This window comes from Bos taurus, chromosome 25, assembly GCF_002263795.3.
Source record: "Bos taurus isolate L1 Dominette 01449 registration number 42190680 breed Hereford chromosome 25, ARS-UCD2.0, whole genome shotgun sequence".
NCBI lineage: Eukaryota > Metazoa > Chordata > Mammalia > Artiodactyla > Bovidae > Bos > Bos taurus.
The window spans coordinates 40,779,669-40,790,412 of record NC_037352.1 but is presented as its reverse complement, the minus strand read 5'-3'; the positions used below and the strand labels follow the sequence as shown (position 1 = coordinate 40,790,412).

At 65.2% G+C, this 10,744-nt stretch overlaps 1 non-coding gene across 1 annotated transcript; it reads left to right on the top strand.

Moving 5' to 3' along the window:
• The first annotated feature begins 882 nt into the window (after positions 1 to 882).
• MIR12029 (microRNA mir-12029) lies at positions 883 to 944 on the top strand. Its single transcript, NR_162391.1, has one exon. It is a non-coding gene; the product is annotated as a microRNA mir-12029 (primary transcript).
• The last annotated feature ends 9,800 nt before the right edge of the window (positions 945 to 10,744 follow it).

Below are 10,744 nucleotides of genomic sequence, written 5' to 3'. Positions count from 1 at the left end.
TGCGGCCCCCGCTTCCCCAGGCTGGGTCGGGACACGAGATTCTTTCAAAAACATTTCCTTTGCAAAATAATCCTTCAAAATATGTTTTTGGAAACAGGCTCCTGATCAGAACAGGAAGAAGTTAATTACAGTCTCTCCCAGAGGGGCGCGGGGGAGGAAGCCTGGTGGTCAGTAACAGCAGCGAGGGCCAGGACGGCCGCTCTGACGCCACACCCACGCGCGGCCTGGGCCCCTCCCCGCCCCCTCAGCCTGCAGATGGGGAGATGCAGACCCCGGGAGGCCCAGGGGGTGGCTGGGACACAGGTTCAGGGCTGAGCAAAGCGCCCTTCCTCTGCTGCCACGTGGTGCCCCTGTGGAAGCGTGGGTAGGCGTGTGCATACGTGTGTCCACGTGCCTGTCTGTGTGGGTGTGAAGGCGAGCATCCAAACGAAGGCCGTCTGGACTCCCCGCGGACCTGGACAGGCCCTGCTCTGGGCTGCCCTCTGGGTGTTTCTACGCCGGTCTCAGTAAGTCCTGAGGCTCAGCGCCCAGCTCATGCCTTACAGGCATGAGGGCTCTGGTTATGCTGGACGTTTGGGGCGTCCAAACCCTGAACCTTGCTTAGGGCCAGTGGTCTAAGCAGCCAGCTCTCAGCACCAGGGCTCACTGAAGTGTGGACCAAGCAGTGAGCCTTGGGGCCATCCTTCACACGCCTGTCCCTCTGATCATCCGTCCACTCACCCATCCATTTAGCTCGTGTCCTGTCTGTATCAACTTTCTGTTGATGTCGAAATAAATTACCACAAACGCAGCGGCCTAATACAACACGAATTTATTATCTCACAGCCCGTGGGACAGAGGTGGGTCTGGCCGATGAAAATCAAGGTGTGGCCAGGGCTGCATCCCTTCTGGAGGCCCCAGGAGAGGGTCTGTTTTCTGGCCCTTTCCGGTCTCCAGAAGTGCCTGCATCCCTTGGCTGGAGGCCCCGGCCTCCGTCTCCAGAGCTCGCTGTGATACCACTCAGCCTCTGCTTCCACCTCACAGCTGCTCTGACCCCCTTTTCACTTACAAAAGCCTGGTGGTCACACTGGCCCCCTGGCAAGGTCCACGAAAACCTCTTCATCCCGGTCTCAAGATTCTTCACTTATTACATCGTCAAAGTCTTTCGCCGCGTAAGGCAGGAAACCCCCGGGTGTCAGGGGAAGGACGCGGACGTCTTTGGGGGCGGTGGGGACCGCCATTCTGCAGCCTCATCCTTCCGTCTATATGAGCATCTGCTTGTCCATGCATTCACCCTCCTGCCGTCTCTCCATCTCTACGCCATTTATCCACCCGTCTAGCCCGCCGGCCAGCCCAGCATTTTTCCAGTTGTCCTTTGATCCCTCTTTCCATCCATCCCATTGACTTTGTCCACCCCCTTCATTCATCTGACCACTCATCCTCCAAGCATCCCTCCGTCAGTCCTAACTCCCATCTTTCCTCTCTATCCCCTGTCCATCCACCCACGCTTCCGTCCACTCACACGGTCCTCTGTCCGTCTGTCTGTCCAGAGGGGGCAGGGTGCCAGGGGAACAGGGTCAGAGGCTCAGCGAGGGCGCAGTGGGGGCAGCCGGAGGAGCCCCAGACTCTGCCTGGCTCAGTGTCCTCTTGCTCGGAGCTTCGCTCCTTCCTGGAACCCTCAGTTGTCACCACCCCCAACCCCGAGACGGATGGCTTCCTCTGCCACGCCTACCCACTCGGGTGGGGGCTCCAGGAAGACAGGGGCCGCAGCTGGCCCTCCAGGTCTCTGACCCAGGCCCGAGGAGCTGGTGGGGGTGGGGGATGGATCCGTTGTCATGAGCAGGGCGGGCAACAGCCCCAGAGGCTGCAGAGGGGCCCCGCTGCCCAGATGGGCCAATAGATGCCCGGGGGAGTAGGTCCTCACCGACTCCACGTCCCTCCCCATCCCCCTCCCCAGGAGCTCAGTGCAAGGGGAGCCCTGGGTTCCAGGAGAGGCTGTGGGAAAGGCCCCTCACAGACCCTTCTCTGGCCTCAGGGTGTCTCGCGGGGGAGTGATGGTCACCCCAGGCTTGGGGAGAGGGCCCTGGACCAAGCCCAGGATGACTTGATGGGGAAAAAATGCCCCCAAGAGGAGAATCAGGCTCTGCCTGCCAAGACACTCAGGCTTATCACAGCCTCATCCCCTTTATCTGCCTGCTGGGACGAAGGAGGGAGGGGCCCCGGGCTCTCTGGCCACCCGTCCAGGACTCTGGACCAGAGGGGAAGACCCGGTCTGCCTCACTGTACCCTCTGGGTCTCGCTGTCTCTGTGTCTTCATCTCCGACTCTTCTCCAACCACATCCTTCCTCTGGGGGCCTCTCTCTACAGCAGAGTGCCTGCCCTGGAGGCTGATCGCTGGGGACTCTGTCCTCACGGCCCCGCCCACCCTGGACGTGGGTCGCCTCCCCAGGATGGCCACCTGGTGGCTGCTAGGAGTGACCTAGAGTGCTGAGCTCCAGGCAGTGACCCTCATGCATGCCCCTCAGGGCCTGCATCCCTGTCTGCCCACCTGGATGCTGAGGTGTGGCCAGCCTGGGGTCCCGAAACAGGACACTGTGTGGTCAGCGCCTGTGACCCAGCCAGACACTGGGTCTGCGGCAGGCAGGTGCTTAAGGCCTTTCGGTAGGAATGCTGGGTGGGTGAGTGGGTGGAGGGTATGTGGCTGGGTGGGCTTGGACAGACAGCTCATCCCCCAGCCCGGCAAAGGCGGTCATCGGCACCCAGGGCCTGCCTGCCTCGCTGGCCAGCTCAGTGCCCTGAGCTCCCACGTGACCCCCACGTGACCCCCAGAGGCGCAGGCCGGAGAGGCTGCCGCGGGTTCCTGGCGCGTGCCCTCCAGAGAAGCAGGCAGGAACGGGTGTGCCTGCCTCGTGGGCCAGGGCCCCGGGGAGGGGGGCAGGAAGGGAGGCGGGATGTGCCTGCGGGCATCCCGGAGGTCAGCTGGGGGGCAGGGCCGGCCAGGGCCGCTGGCAGCTCCAGACTTCTCAGTCACCCCAGGCTGCCTCCAGCCTCGCCTGGGTCCTTGGTCCTCCTGGCATCCTCCCCAGACCCCCTGACCCCACGTCTGGGACCCATCCTGCTCCAGGGGAACCCCCGCAGCCTTGCAGACCCAGTGGGGGAAGGATCTGGACTGGGGGGCCTACACATGGAGTCAGGATCTGAATCCCAAACCAGAACCTCACCCCCATCTGCATGACCCGGGGCTTCAGCATCCCTATCCTGGGCTACAGCCACTCGGCCTTCAGGACAGCCACGTGCCTCGTCCCCATCCCCGGGCACAGCCACGTCCCCCTGCCCTCCCCACTCACGGACAGCCATGTTCCCCACCCCCGACGGGGCCTTGTGCAGCTCTGGGCCAGGTCAGGAGCCAGGCTGGCACTGAGGGGCCTGAGAGGCCGGGCCCCCTATGGTACAAGACCTGCCGTCCCGTCACTTGGCACCTCCGTCACCAGGGGAAGCACTGTCTCCGAGACCCCACAGCAGGCGCCCCAGGCAGGCGCCCCGGCGAGGCCCAAGAGGCAGCTGTTTAATGAGGGAGGGGCGGACGCGGCTGTCCCTTCAGAGGCCAGCCCCCGGGCCTGGTCCAGCGTCCGGCCGCCCCCAGGGGGTCGGGGGCCCCTCATCCGGCTCCCAAAGCCCCCAGAGCCGCCCCACACCCTCTCGGCCCCCATGAGGCTAGGGAGCGGGGGGGCCTGCCAACAGGGCGGAACTGCACATTTGGGGCAGCGTCCAAGTGGGAGGGGGCTGGGGTTCAGCAAAGGAGGGAGGCTGGTAGGGGGCAGGGGTCTGGCAGTGAGGGTTACAGGCCCCCTCCTCTGTCTCCAGGCTGCTGCTCCTCAGCCCGCCCCGCACACACCTGTCACGCACACACACACCTGCAGCACACCTCGCACTAACAGCACTGAGCTGGGCCGGGGCAAACCCTGGGGCCCCTCAGCCACCCCTTCTCCCTGGAGCCCTAGCCTGCTCAGCCACCAGCCACCGGCTCTCCCTTCCCCAGACCTCAGTCTCCCCATCTGGGCGGCGCGCTGGGCTCCCGACTCCCCAGAGACAGCCTTGCATCTACCATCGAGACCGCATCCCATTCTCTGTGGCGGCGGGTGGAAAGTGGGGTGCACAGGGCCACGCTGCAGCCCGCACGCAGGCCGGGCCTCCTCTCGTCCCCTGAGGCCCTGCCCGGGGTGGGGGGTGCGTCCTGTCCGTCTGTCCATTGTTCCCAGGCCACCAGGGCCTGACCACCCGCCCCCACCGCAGAGGAGGGGAGCCGGGGTAGGGAGGGAGGCCAGACCTGTTAACAAGCTCCTTCCCAGCCCCCACCCGCCTTAACTCCCCGGGCCCTTCCCAGGCGGAAAATTCAATTAGTTTCGAGCAACTGCTCTGCTGAAGAGCCGGAGAAAGGGGCAGGGGAGAAAGGGGATCCGCCTGGCGGCTGCTGTGTGCGCTGGGAGGGGCCTGGGGGCGAAGAGCCTGCTCAAGTCCCTGCGTCTCTGCCGTGCCCCCGTCTCTGAGTGTCTCTACACATGACTTTGTGTGCCAGTGTGTGTCCCCGGGTCCCCGTGCACCCACGTCATTCCCTGCACAAGCACGGCCCCCGTCGCCCTCAGCCCCACCGTGTGCGCCCCCCGAGAGTCCACTGCAGGCTCTGGGTTCCCGAGGAAGGAAGCCTGGTGGGTGGGGGCAGCGCACACAGAAGGGTGAGACCCCCTGCGAACTGCCTCCCACTCGGCGTGCGCTGTGCCCCTCCATCTGGCTCCTCGCTGACCTCTCGCCTGTCCTCAAACACTGCAGGCTCCTGGTCGCAGGGCCTTTGCACACACTGTCCCCCAAGGCCTGGCAAGCCACCCCTGCGAGAAGCTTGTCTTCGCGCTCCCATCATCCCTGGGCTTCAGCGAGCAGCCAAAGTCTCCTCCTTCAGGGCGTGGGCGCAGTCCTGCCTGGACGTCTGTCCCGGTGGTCAGTGTGGGCCTGGCACACAGGAGCTGCTCTAGAAATGCTGACTGAGTGAAGTAGCAGGCCCGCACGGAACTTTAGAAAACGAGCGTCCTGTCTCTGCCTGGCGAACTCCTATGCACCCTGCTATGGCCCAGTGTCTAGGACCTCTTCCTTCAGGATGTCCACAGGATCAATAAGGAGCGTCGCATTCAGCCCTCAGCCTGGAGGTCTGCACTTTCCTCTGGCACCCATTATCCCTCCACCATCTCCCTCTGCCCAGCTAGGTACCCCTTCATGGAAGGCCTCTGTGTCACCAGAACGCAGGACAGGGCGGGGTCCCCACCTGGCCCATCCCCTCATCCTGGCACCTCCATCCCCACCGTCCAGCCGGCCTCCTTCCTTCTGCCTCTCTCCTTCTCCCCGCTCAGCTCAAGGGCCTTCCTGAGCCCTGTGTGGGGGGTGGAGAGGTGCCCACACGGGCCGGGCATACGGGGGCCTGCGGGACACGGAGCTGCCAGGGGACGCGGGTGGCAGTGCAGACGGACCCCAGGGCACCAGGGGACGGAGGGGCGCGGCCCCCCCGCCCGCCGAGCGCTCCCGGGTGGGGCCGCCCAGACACTGCCAGGGGGCGGGGTGAGGGTCCCGGGGGCCTGCTGGGGAAGAAGGGAGGTTTGGGAAGGCAGCTGTGGGGAGGGGCGTGTGCAGGAATGCGGGCCGGCCCGCCTCTTTCCCGAGGAGGGACAGAGGCAGATGGCAGCTGGGGGCTGAGAACACAGGCGAGGCTCTGATGGACGACCCCCTCCTTGGGATCTGGGGGGACGCAGCCTCCTCAGGTTCCCAGGCCCCCGCCCTTTGCCAGCTGTGTGCAGCTGGGGCCCTGCCCTGAGGAACCCAACACCAGTGGGGGTGGGGGACCGGGGCTGCACATGGGCTTCCCGGCCGGGGCCGCAGGCCATTTGTGACCGACCGTGTCTGTCGGCAGGAACACGGGTGCCCTGTGGGCCGAACCCAGGCCCAGGCAGGGCTGAGGCTGGGGTCCCTGGGGGGCGCCAAGGCCCTGAGCCTCAGTTTCCCCAGGATGGTACCTCCAGCTCCTTTCTCCGGAGGGAGACACATCACCTCCCTGCAAAGCCAGGGCTCAGCCCACGACCCCCTCCCCACGCCAGGATGAGGGTCTGAGGCTCAGGGACACGTCCAGTGCCCGGCAAGTGGGCTCTGCTTCCAGAGGCCAGTGCAGAGCGGCCTTCTCCTGAGCCCTCAGGCCCCGCCACCCCCCAGGCACCCTTGCCCACCACTGAGACCCCTCCTGGGAGCCAGCCCTGTGGTGACCCCCGTTCTGCCCGGAGCCCGGGAGAGGGGGCCGGCCGGGTGGGGAGGGGGCCGCCAGATGGCTGTAATCCCACGTCAGCAGGGGCTTAGACACCTGCCCAGTCTCCCCCGCCCCCCGCAGGCCTGCCCAGCATTTCTGCACATCTCCCCTTGCAGGGGCTTTCCCCGCTGGGGTGGGCAGAGGGGCTCTATCCTCACCCACACCCCCACCCCCAGATTTCCTCCTTCCTGACCTCATGTCTCAGTGCTGGGGAGGGCTGGGCGCTCTGACAGGTCACCTGAGCGCTCAGGGACAGCTCACTTCTGAGCTGGGGGCAGGGTGGGATGGGGGCGGGCCCAGGGGTGGGGGTCAGACTGCCCCGGCCCATGCCTGTGTCCACAGCCATGTCCCGGGTCCCCTCCAGCCCTGAAGTCCGAGACTGAGTGGGCTCAGGCCCACTGTGCCCCACGCTGAGCCCCGAGCCCCGTGCAGGCCGGCGTCATGGACCACGTGGCCTCCTGCCGCCGCGCCGCCCCGTGGGCCTCCCCACAGGGCCCACTCTGACCCCATCACCCAGGGTGTCCGGCCAGGGAACGCTGGGCCCTTCCCAGCCAGGGCGCCCCTGCCGGCATGGTGCACTGGCACTCAGCTTCTGGGGGCATGCGGGTCAGGAAGGTGGGACTCAGGCTCGTCCTGGCCGGCACCTGCCCCCCACCCCGCCCCGCTGAGGGCCCCCTGCTCCCTGGCTGCCTCCTTTCAGGGTCCGGCAGGCCTTTTCAGGGCTGGCTGATGGCAGGCCTGCATTTCCATGTCAATGGGCTGGGCCGGCCGCCTGGTAAGCTGGTTAACAAGCCCCCAGCCCCATGGGGGAGGCTGTGTGGGGTGTTAACACAACCCCATTCTCTGGGGCTCTCTGGCCTTGCGGTTGCTATGGCGCCCTGCATGGCCTCTTGGGCCACGGCTAATCCTTTCCCTGGGCCTTTCATCCTGGCTGTCCCACCCCCAGGCTGGTCGCTGGTGACTCGGGGGTGCCCAACAAGGCTGGTTTCTCTGCCGGGGTCAGAGGAGGCCGTAAATCCAGCCCCCTGGCCCCCAGCCCTTTGTCACTGGCATTGTCCCTGAGTCCCCAGCCCTCCTCCTCTGGGAACCTCAGCGGCGGGAAGGGCGCCTTGGCCCAGTGGTCAGCTCCTGCCCTGGGAGTGGAGGGTCTCCAGGCCCACCGCGGGCCCTGTCCTCTGCTCGTCCACCCCCTCACCCATGTGCTCATGGCTGTTCCTTCTCCCGCATTCCCGCACCGCGAGCCTGGCCTCCCCGCTGCTAGTGGGATGTGCCAGGCCTGCTCCTGCCCTCTGTTTTCGGTCTGCAGGTTTTCTCCCCAGATGTCTGAGATGCACCCCACCCCCCACCCGATCTGAGTCTTCACTTGAATGTCACCGTCCCCGTGAGGCCACAGGCCCTGCCCTCCCAGCTCCAGCACCGGTTCTGTTCTTCCTGTAGCCTCATCCCTTCCCACACGCCCTGCAGAGCTCCATGTGGTCCTTCTTCCCAGGATGCCAGACCCATGAGTACAGGGCCCCAGCCCCAAGCGTGTGCCTGGCTCCTGGTACGCAGTGGACACTCCGCATGAAGGGATGGGGCTCTCTCATCGAGAGGTGGATGAGGTCCCAGGTCTGGGCTGCTCTGATGTCACACCAGAGGTCTTCACTGTCTGGTCTGTCTCCGGGGTGCAGTCTTTCTACACACCGCTTCCTGCCGCATCCTGTCCCCAGGGAAAGAATCCTGCATCCGGCATCCCCGGGATTCGATTAGCCTGGACGCCAGACCCACGCTTGGCTCCCCACGGCGCCTCTCCTCCCTAGCTTCTGCTTGCATGCCTCCAGCCATGGGGAGCTCACCACCGGGGCGGTGCAGTTGGGAAAACGTGCTTCCAGTTCTGGGTTCCAGCTCTGATGTGAAGGGAACTCAGCTTGATTGGAACCTTGCCAGGGGCACCTGTCTTGGGATACGTGGTGGCCGCTCCCTGGCTGGGGGCCGCGGATGAGTGTTAGAAGGATTCAGGCCTGATAAGTCGTGAGCATCCTCCCTTGAAACTGGCCTGTCTCTCCTCACCCTTCCAGGCACCTGCTGATGCTCACCCTTGGCCTCCGTTGCTCTCTGAACCTCTCGGGACTCATGCGAGGCAAGAACAGTACATGGCTCCATTTCACAGATGAGAACACTGAGTCTTAAGCGGAAAGGGCTGGAGTCACCTGCAGGGAGGCAGAGCCTGACTTCCAACCTGTGCCTCTCCCTAAGTGGCAAGGGGGTGACGGCCCAGGCTTCTCACTGAGGGGCCTCGTGAGACAAGACAGCTTTCTGCCCAGTCCTGACTGAGAAGCATGTGACCGAGGCTTGGACCCTCCGTCCACTCCAGCCACCCCAGGGTTTTTGGCTCCCAGGCGCCATGGGAGTGACTAGGAGGCTGGCTACCCAGATAGATTGCCGCTGCCTGGCCTGGCTGGGGGCAGTCACCAAGGAGGCCTGGGACACGCTGAGGGAGAGGGGACAGGCGTGCAAAGATGCAGGTGAGGTGCCGGCTGGCCAGGCCCCCAGGAAGGCGGCAGCAGAGAGAGAGGCTGGAGCTCAGAGGGGCTGCCCACCAAGGACTTCAGTGAGGAAGGGCCTTGAGCGGCTGCGGGGCCCGCAGAGCCTCTGGCCGGGTGGGGAGGAGCCCTTGAGCGGCTGCGGGGCCCGCAGAGCCTCTGGCCGGGTGGGGAGGAGCCCGGCCAGCCTCCTTCCTCACCCCATGGGGACGGCAGAGGGGAAACCGTACTGTCCCCTGAAGGTGGGAGGGAGTGTCAGGGGCCCTGAGAAGAGGGGAGGGGAGGGGGCCTCTCTGTGCCACGTGTAGGCGGGAGCCGGATTCCGGGGCTCCCTGGGGAACCAAGGAAGACCTAGCTTTGCAGCTGCCATCGGCCAAGGCCACCCCCCGCCCACCACACTTCCTGCTCTCACTCCTCCCCGAGGCCATAGGCAGACAGGTTGTGAGGGTCAGCACCTCTTGGGAGGCATCACTGCGCACCCGGAGAGGACGCGAGGCTGAGGCCAGGACCGGGACTGCCTGCAGGACTCCTGGGTGGATGGCATTCGGCAGGTGCTGTGCGGGTTGCCTGCGGGCGGGCTCAGCTGTGGGGGCAAACACTAGCCTCGGTGGCCCTCCGCCCCCCGCCAAGTCCAGCCCTGGGTGGAGCTGGCGGAGCAGCAGCCCTTGGCTGTGGCCACGCTGGACGCTGGCGCTCAGGGAGGGGGTCACAGGCCCCTCAGGTTGGGGGGCACCTGGATCTGCTGCTGTGAAGGCGCCTGAGGTCTGCAGCGGTGCTGGTCGGCGAGTCTCGGCAGGCCCAGCCACCTGGGAACCCGCCCAGCTTCGTGCCTGCAGGGGCTTGGGGCCCCCACCCCCAGCTCGGCTTGTCTCCATCCTCCTAACCCCGGGCCCAGCCCCCCCAGCCCGGACCACCCAGCAGCGCCTTAGCACCAGCCCAAACTTGGGTGCCCTGGATGGGGCGGGCAGCCTTCTGGGCCCCAGTCTCCACTGCAGCACACGCATAACAGCACCACTGAGCAGGGCCCCGAGAAAGCCTGTGAGGGGCTCAGGCTCTGGGGACGGGGTCTCCCCAGAGAAACAGACAGAGCAGGGGAGGCCCCCGGAGTGAGGCTGACTTGGGTTCATGCTCCAGCTCCGTGTTTAAAGATATTCCCTGACCAGGCTTCTCTGGTGGCTCAGTGGTAAAGAATCCGCCTGCCGATGCAGAAGACACGGGTTCCATCCCTGATCCATGAGGATCCCACGAGCCTCGGAGCAACTAAGCCCATGAACCCCAACTACTGAGCCTGCGCTCCAGAGCCTGGGAGCCACAACTACTGAAGCCTGCGTGCCCTAGAGCCCGTGCTCAGGACAAGAGAAGCCACCGCTACGAGAAGCCCGAGCGCCGCAGCGAAGCAGAGCCCGCTCGCCCAAGTGGACAGAAGCGTGTGCGGCAACGAAGACCCAGCACAGCCAATAAATACAGTCACATGTAAAAAGGCATTCCCCGGGCATAAACTCTGGCCTGAGCCCAGTGGTTCTGCAGTGACCAAGACAAGATCGGGTCTGAAGGTCGTGCTGCCGCAGGGCGGGCCTGATGATGACCACGGTGACAGGGCCAGGACATCGCCCGCTGCTGCCGTCACCGCACACCAGGCCTGCGTGCTCGGCTCACGCGATCCTCACTGCACCCTTTGAAGTAGGTTTCCTAATGGCTCCCATTTCACAGCTGAAGAGACCGAAGCACAGAAAGCTTCTGACTCAGCTGAGGTCACCTGGCTAATGCACGATCAGCAGAACCAAGATGTCAAGACCAGGAGTGCGGCTCTGAGAGGCAGACAAGCGGGTGGCCATCCGGCCCACCCTTAGCCTCAGCTTCCCCAACTCCCTGGCTGAAGATGCGGTCTCTCTGGTCAGACCCA